The following is an 8,639-nucleotide window of genomic DNA, read 5'->3' as shown; positions in this document are numbered from 1 at the left end:
ACCTAGCGAGCAAACGGTTCAACTACCTTTGAGCAAAGCAAGGTGGAAAAACAACCAGCAAGGCTTCTGATGTTCAAAAAAGTATTCACAAAGCAGCGACCAGCACTGAATAGGTGTTGATGGTTTCCTTCATGCAAAAAAAATAAATCTACTGTAAGTAACTGATGGCTGTAGACTGATAAAAAGACATCACCACCATCTAGCACTCAGTATGAGCCACCATTTGTAACATATAAACTGTCAAAACTATAAAAACAAGTCCTCTGTGGGGCGTCAAAGTTACTGCGGGCCCTGCTGCACGCTGCCGATGAAGAGCTTTGAACAGCTGTGTCTTTTGCTGCTGGGAGTCATTTCCAAAAGGCAAAGTTCCAGTAAGAGTGTGGGCACTAAACATCTCACCTCGAGGGGTGATTCACTCAGGCAGAGCCACTGACAGTGTGCCCACTGCCCCATGGTCCTCACGCTCTTTCTCAAGCAATGTAAAACAGTGCTGTCATTTCCAGTTTAACACGCAGAAGAGTCTCAACGGCATGTTAAGTAGGGCTTTCATAAAACGAGCAGCCCTCCCCTGACTTTCCCTTGCGTGTGCTGAGTTCACCCTAGCAGTGCAGGTCACCTCCAAGTCGGCACTCGCTGTGGAAGATCGAGTCATCCAACGTCCAAGCTCGCAGACTGTTGTAGGCTGAATAGGCACTCTGCTTATTGTTGGTAAACTATTTATGTGATGGTAGATATGACTGTTATTGTAGCTTTGCAAAAAAAAAAAAAAGAAGATAAAAAAAAATATGACTTGGAGTTGGTGTGGTGCCAAGGTGTCATTTTATGTAGTAATCCCTTCTCCAGTATTAGGATGAGGAAATTTCTGCTGTAAGTAGATAGTCCTCTTTAACTATTAATGGTCCTCGGTGACTTACTGTTAGCCATTAACCGGAAGAATATAATGAATGTAGCTGAACATCTCTTTAACCCTTTATCTTTGTAAGAGACTGAGAAAGAGAGGAAGATAGAGAGGACAGAAAAAGCTGCTCCATTTGTTTGTTTGGGGGTTTTTTTGCCCTCCATCCAAAGTTTTTTTGTTTTTTTGCTCCCGTGATGCAGCAGTGAATTTGGTCTCAAGCCCAAGGTGACACAGCTCTGCTCTGCTCTTTCTGCTGCTGGGCAATGGCACTTCTGTAACAATTTATACAGAAATATAGTCACGTACATCAACTCTGTCTCAGTATTGCCTGGTAACAAACCATAAATGAGAACACACACATATACACACACACACACAAACCCTGTACTGTATTGCCCACAGACGGAGCGCATTGAGATCAATGCACATCCATTCTGCAGACACCTTGGGGCATTAGAAGTGTTCATCTATCTAGTGAGAATGGAGCTGTGCCAAAGGGCAGATTTCTGTTAATACCTGCCTGGAAGGGATGACACACCTCACGTCTTTCTTTCTGTAAGGCCTTAAATCTGATGAATGTGAGGTGTGTCTGTCATAGCTGATAAAGTCGTGCCCTCCAAACTCTTGTTTGACACTGTCTGAGACACTTCAGGGCGTGACTGCCTGCATGTCGTTTCTTTGCTTGCACTTTAGAAGCCATTAGAGCAAAAACTGACTGCTAACAATCCTAAAACACAGTGATTAAGTATCTATCTATCTATCTATATATATATATATCTATCTATATATATATAGATAGATATATAGATATATATACATATATATGTGTGTGTGTGTGTGTATATATATATATATTAGGGGTGCAACGATACACAAAATTCACGGTTCGGTTCGGTTCGATACTTTGGTGTCACGGTTCGATATTTTTTCGATACAAAAAAATGTTCATGCTTTTTTAATTTGTCATTTATTAAAATTATAAATATATATTTTAACTCAAAAGTACAGTTTTTAAATTTAATGTTGCTGAAACGACAAAGTAATAAAAAAATAAATATCTCATGGAAAAATCCCTCATCTTTGGAAAAGAGAGTTTATTACAGAGAAATGGCTCTTTCCAAAATAAAAGCTATACTATACGCTTCTTCTGGGGTATATTCTCAGCAGCATATTAAACATATCAGGTCCCCATAAGGAGAATCATGTGCTAACGGCTGTCTACATGACACGGGTAAAGTCTGTAGCATGCGTGCTTGTTGTTTTTGTCTGCTTCCACTTGTCTTTGCACTAGGATGATGTCGGAGTAAATGTGCAGTCATATTCGTTGTGTTCCCACTAGTGCTGTCAGCGTTAATCTGAAATGACATTAACGCCACAACAAGGCAAATCTCCGTTAACGAGCTACCGCGGATCGCCCCGTGCGTGGGGCTGGACGGCGTCAACACGTTAACGAGCAAACTGCGCTAACGCAGTAGTTCCCACCCATGTAATTGAGCATTGCGTGGCACATCCGACATACTGTTTTACTTTTGTCCATGATGCGCTTACCTTCAGGGTCATACTTCACATGAAGACCAAAATAGTTCCAAAGGCCAGATCTGAATGAGGGTGGGGGAGGTTCAATTTGCCATGCTGCAATGAGCTAAGCTTCTGTCTTGCTAGCTTGCGCTGCGCTCAGTGGATCTGCGCTCGACAGTGCAGCCTAGGCGGAGTAGTCGAACGCAGATCCACAGCATCGTCAGAAGAAAAGTTGATAAAATAAATTAAAAATTTTGTATTGTTCGATACACATGCGTACCGAACCGAAAGCACTGTATCGAACGGTTCAATATCGATACGAGTATCGTTGCACCCCTAATATATATATGTATGTATATATATATATATATATATATATATATATATATATATATATATATATATATATATATATATATGTATACATATATATATGTATATATATACATATATACATATATGTATTGCAGATCACTTTCCCTTCTTCTTTGTACCCTGATAATTGACATAAATAAGACAAATGTGTAAACAGCCTGTTTTCATTCCCAACTCATTACATACAAATGTTTTGCCCAGACTCCTAGGTGTCATGATTTGCATACGTGCTGAGGTGTCTTATGATCGTCAATAGGCTCCTAAATGACTGAAACTGACACAGAGAGACAGCAGGCAAATTTGCTCTGCTGGTATTTTGCATGATGCAGAAGAAGAGTTTGAGACTAATCCGTGACCCCCTCCCCCCAGCAACTACTAGTCGCCAGAAAAAAAAAGTCTGTGAAATCGATAGCTAAACCCCTGTCACACAGCCCTAGGGATGAATCAGTGAGTTATTGGGGAAAAATGTGTATTCCATAGTTAACCAGTGGTTGCTGGCAGTCGCTAGGTGAAACTGGTCACAGAGAGGTATATCAGATTCCTTTGGTCGCTAACAGATTGTTTCAATTGCCTAGGGTGACCATATTTTGATTTCCAAAAAAGAGGACACTTGGCCCAGTCCTGAAGAACTTTAATAATACTGTTTGCTTAAAGAAACATATTTAACATATTTAAACGATGCCTTCTCTGTGTTAACAAATGGTGAAATAAATAATGTCATATAGGCTTTTAGAAGCCAACAAGTGCAAAAAAATAACTTAAAAGCCTCTGGAATTAAATAATGCTACAGTAATGATGCCTCATCTGTATGAGAAAAATTACCAGTACCGGGACGAGGGAAATTTCTTTTGCAATTCATCTGAAAAGATGCATTTGCGCTTTGACAGCTTTTAAACATCATCTATCTGTCCCATCTGTAAGCCCAGAACAACCACTCACAAAGCAGCAGCTCGGGGATGACGTCACACATATGGGTCCTCTGTAGGCCATTAAGAAAACCCAGGCATTTTCATCCATCTCGAAAATCCCCCCGGACGCCCCGGACAGAACGTGAAAAGTGGACATGTCTGGGGAAAAGAGGACGGTTGGTCACCCTACAGTTGCCTGTAGTTAGCTAGCTATGGATGACACCAACTTGTCTGCAAACGCTGGCTAACTGCTGCTATCCCAGCAGTGGTGAAATCCAGTTTGACTTGCATTTTTTCCAAGTTTCACTAAAGTATGGCTAGTAGTTAGCAAGTTTTTGCATCTTCCATGCAAACTTCAGACAGCTGCAGCAACCTGCTATTGACCAAAGGAATCACAAAGAGGTGTTTGTTGCATCATCCTTTTGATAACCGATTTCACCTTGCAAAGGCCAGCAACCGCTTACCAACCATTCAGGGAACGCATGTTTTTTCCTAGCAGCCAGAGGTTGCCAGAGGATCTCTAGGTGTCATTGAGGCCTTATGGACCACCTAACTAAATTATGCCACCTACCACCCATTGTAAATCTTAACACAGACTCTTTCATCTGGGTAGCTCAAGATTCAGAGCAGGTCATTTACTAATCAAGAAATTTAGTGGGGCAAGCCATGCTCCAGTCTGCATGCCAATGTATCCTTGAACTCCAAGTCGTCCCTGACGTGTTCATCTTAGTGTGAATGTTAGACAAAAGCACTTAGACATAGAAAAAAAGAAGAGCTACTCTACTTGTGAAGTATAAGGGCACCACATGCGAACCAGTCTATTTACCATCTTCACTAATACAACACGGTATTCCTTAGCTGTTCCATGCATGTTGGAAATGATACTAAAAAAAGCAAATGTACAAGAAGGGATGATGGCCAAGTATTACTATGCAATGAGTTGAGAATTAAATAGTTTTTAAATGTTGTGTTATAGCTGGTGTTGGAGTGCACTTGTAAACATTAAAAAAATATAAATGTTTTTTATATAATTTTCCTATGCCCATTCTGAAAATTATTTTAAAAAATATGCATTTCTAGTGCATTTATGATTAAATCAGTCTTGAACTTTCTTTGGTGAGACAATAAAAGTGGCGTAAGAAGATATTTTCGCATCAAATAAAATTTACCATTATTCTGGCAAATAGACTTTGTAGTAATGTAACGTTTGTTTTTTGATAGTCAAATAAGCTTACACATTTCCAACACAATATAACAGTATATATTATGTTAAACTGAGCATATCCACCCATTTATAGCTGACGAATATTAACTTGCACATCTGCTGGGCCCACTTACCCCAGGTGGCACCAAACTGGGCTTTGATGTGCATTTGGTTACATTTTACATGAAAGGGAGGGCATGTTTTCACAAGAATTGATGATGTCACAGATAAACCAAATCAAATTTCTGAACTATCATAGGGCCCTGGAGTGTCTATAGGTGATGAGGAAATGAGAGATAATGAGTTTAGTCCAACTCATTTATTAAGAAATGCTCATTCCACCAGTGAACTGGCTGAACTCCTCACAGAGAGATAAAAGTCCTAAGTCTTTTTAGCACAAAACCTCCATTTCTTTTGTGCTAAAAAGACTTAGGACTGCTTGAAAAACATTTTCAAGTGCTGCAGTTGTACAAATTCCAGCTATGGGCTTATACAATACAAGTCTTTCCAATTTCTTTTGCCATCAAAGATTTCTTTTAGCAGAGTAAACCCAATTTCCCAACTTCCAACCCTCCCGCCTTCTCAGTACATTGCCCGTCCATTCTCGTTTCCAATTTCTTTTTTTCCCACACAAATTGATTTTTTTTCCTGAATGCAAACAAACAGAAAAACAAACAAATGAGCGAGTAGCCATCTGCTCCTCACCTCCTTTACTCCTCCTACTCATCCCTCTTTGCTTGCAAAAGGACTTGCTCAAAGTTAATTTCTCAGGTGTCCTCATTAATTGTTAACTGATTACCTTGGAGTCTTTTATGCCTCGTGCACAGCGTATCGCTCCATCTTTTTCACTAGGAAATTTAGGGGCCTTGAGCCGAAACCAGTGGATACTGAAAGTCACGCTCAGCAGCAGGATGTCAGACTTGATCGAATGTAAACGCCGTGAAATATGTGCCTCGGTTCTAATCAGCGTTGCCTAATGGCCAACATGCGATCACTAGGAAAGTGCAATTTCAAAAAATTTGCCTCAGCATCAGTGTACGGAGCTCAACCCAGATCAGTGTTGCCATGACATTCATTTGGCGTGTTAACCCCATTCAGTGTTTCGCCAATGTTAATGTGACATTTTATGCGAGAACCAGTGGCTCATTGTCACGGCCTCCAGGGAGAGAGGCAGACATGCTGCGAAATCAAAACGGAGGGATGGATGTGTGCGTGTGTTTGTTGGGGGGGGAGGGCGTCACATGCAGGTGTCCCATATTCCCCCACGTGAGGCTGCTGGGAGAAGGTGTTGGTGTGTGAGGGTGGTCAGTGCCAAGAAATATTCCCTATTATGAGGGGGAGAAAAAAGAAAGTGCCCGGGATCTATATTTTCTGCAGCCAGATATTAAAAAGATAACTAAACATAAATCAATCAGAGGGGAAAATTGTATTTTCTCTTTCACGCATCTTTCTCTGCTCCATTTCCTCTCTGTCTCTCTCTACCTGCTCAGCTCTGCAGCGTGTGTGTGCGCGTGTGTGTGTTTGCACAATTGTGTGTGCACAAATGTGTGTGTAAATAAAGTTTATATTAGACAGAAAGGAGCTTTAAAAAGTGTTTGTGCCATAGGACCTGTAATGTATAAGATCGAATATGTATTTATACTCAGTCATTAAATGCAGCACACTATTCTAATGATGTATTAATGTACTCATGACGCTTATGGCATTTTTTGTTGGTATTTTTCTGATAGCGATTTTCTACACAATGACTTTTTCGAGCAGTCTTTTACCCTCCTCCATGGCAGTATTTCAAATCTGTGTTTTTTGATTGTATTGGAGTGATTATAGGCTTGCATAATCCACTTTTTTCCTCCTCTTAATGAATGTATTGACTGTATAAGGACTATGTATTACTGTGCTGTGAGAAAGTATGCAGAAAAGTATTGGCACATATTTTTGATTAAATAAATAAAGAGCAGTATGTCTAAGTGTTGAGACACAGAGCTGAAGGTGAAGTGTGTCTTTTTTTTTGTCTACTGATAAAATCATACATTAATCAAGACCAAGGACGTTACTACACAGATGTACATCCATAACAGAAACACAAAAGGCTTAACTGCACTAATGCAGGAAATGTATACGTCTTGAAAGATCATGTGTTTTTTTATTGATAAATGCACATTATTATTTTTTTAGGTAATCACATAATCATATTTTTTACTAGTTTTAAGCTGAAACACAAAACAGATCCATTACTGTCATTACTATTCAAATTAAAACTCTAAATTAAGATACTCAAAATAAATACAGTTAAGAAACTGTGTCAATAAAATACTTCTGGATATGTGTTTTTAGTCTTTTTAGTGATTTATTGGAACAAAATTTCTAATTTGCTTTTACTTGCAGTGTAACTTACACTAACCCAGAGACTTTTTAGTCATTCTAGCTGAACATGCAAAACTGGGGAAATGTTTTAAACTAATAGGCATCATAAAGATCCAGACTATAAAAACTGCCTCAAGCCTTTAGAGCACTCTAAAGTCTGACTTACTGTACAGCAACTAGCAGTAAAAATTCTGAAGTTAATATATCAGATTTTGGCCATTTTTTTGCCTACTGGGTTGCTGAGGCCAGTGTAAGAGAATATATGAGGAAATAAGGAAAGCATAATAAGTACCTTTTAAGTAGAGCTATTCTTTTGAGATGATTGCTAGAATGTACACCCATTGGTTTATTACTTACTTATTACTTTATTAGGTACAGCTGTTCAATTGGTTGGTACCAGGTGGGCTGCTCTGAGTACCAGAAATTGCTGCTCTAATGGGATTTTCCCACAGAACCATCTCTAAGGTTTACAAAGAATGGTCGGAGGCAGTTCTATGGGTGAAAATGCCTTGTTGATGGCAGAGGTGGTCACACAACATGTCAAACCTTGAAGCAGATGAGGTCCATGGTGCTGCTCCCATCAGCTGAGAAGAAACTGAGGCTACAAAAAAGTTGTCTGGGCTGATGAGTCTCGATTTCTGCTGCAACAGATGAACAGTAGTTACTGACTTTTAAAACAGCGGTTCACATTTTTCCCATTTCCATATGAAACACTTTGCACTGATTATTTTAGCCCATTTATCACTTACTGTGGTGGTAGAGCCAGCGTGTAACACTGATTCAGGACAGCATTTCTCCCTGGTTTGTGCAACGGTGCATAAATCTAGAGTTTCAAATCCAGCTGTGTACCATTAAAATTATGGGAACTACAATCAGTGTGGTTTAAAGCATTTAGAAAATACTGCAGAGCTGGGTAGATGTTATCATGTTGCTACTTACACTGCACTAACAAAGCAGAAGCTCATCGGAAGCAGTCCAGGGGGTTGCTCACAAGCTCATACAGCGAGAGGAGGGATTCGCGCACGTGTGTGTGTGTGTGTGTGTGTGTGTGTGTGTGTGTGTGTGTGTGTGTGTGTGTGTGTGTGTGTGTGTAGATATATGTTATTGATAGAATGGAAAGCCAGTCCTCATAATGTAAATCAGTAAATTCTAAGGGGGCTAAGGTAAACCTCTAGGAAGTGATTGTGAGTCAGTGTCATGCCCTCTGGAGTGATTAAACGATGATGCTGTGTGTGTGAGTGAGTGTGTGCGTGCCCAATTAAAGTCTTCTGACAGCCGCCCTGAGTCATCCAACACTTTGTTCCTGTCAGCGTCAGTATAAGTGAGAAACGGAGCAGGAGAAGATGTTATTTTATCAGACCATAATCACCTC

The sequence above is a fragment of the Pelmatolapia mariae genome, linkage group LG4 (genome assembly GCF_036321145.2).
Source record: "Pelmatolapia mariae isolate MD_Pm_ZW linkage group LG4, Pm_UMD_F_2, whole genome shotgun sequence".
Taxonomy (NCBI): Eukaryota; Metazoa; Chordata; class Actinopteri; order Cichliformes; family Cichlidae; genus Pelmatolapia; species Pelmatolapia mariae.
Note: the sequence above shows the minus strand (reverse complement) of the source record.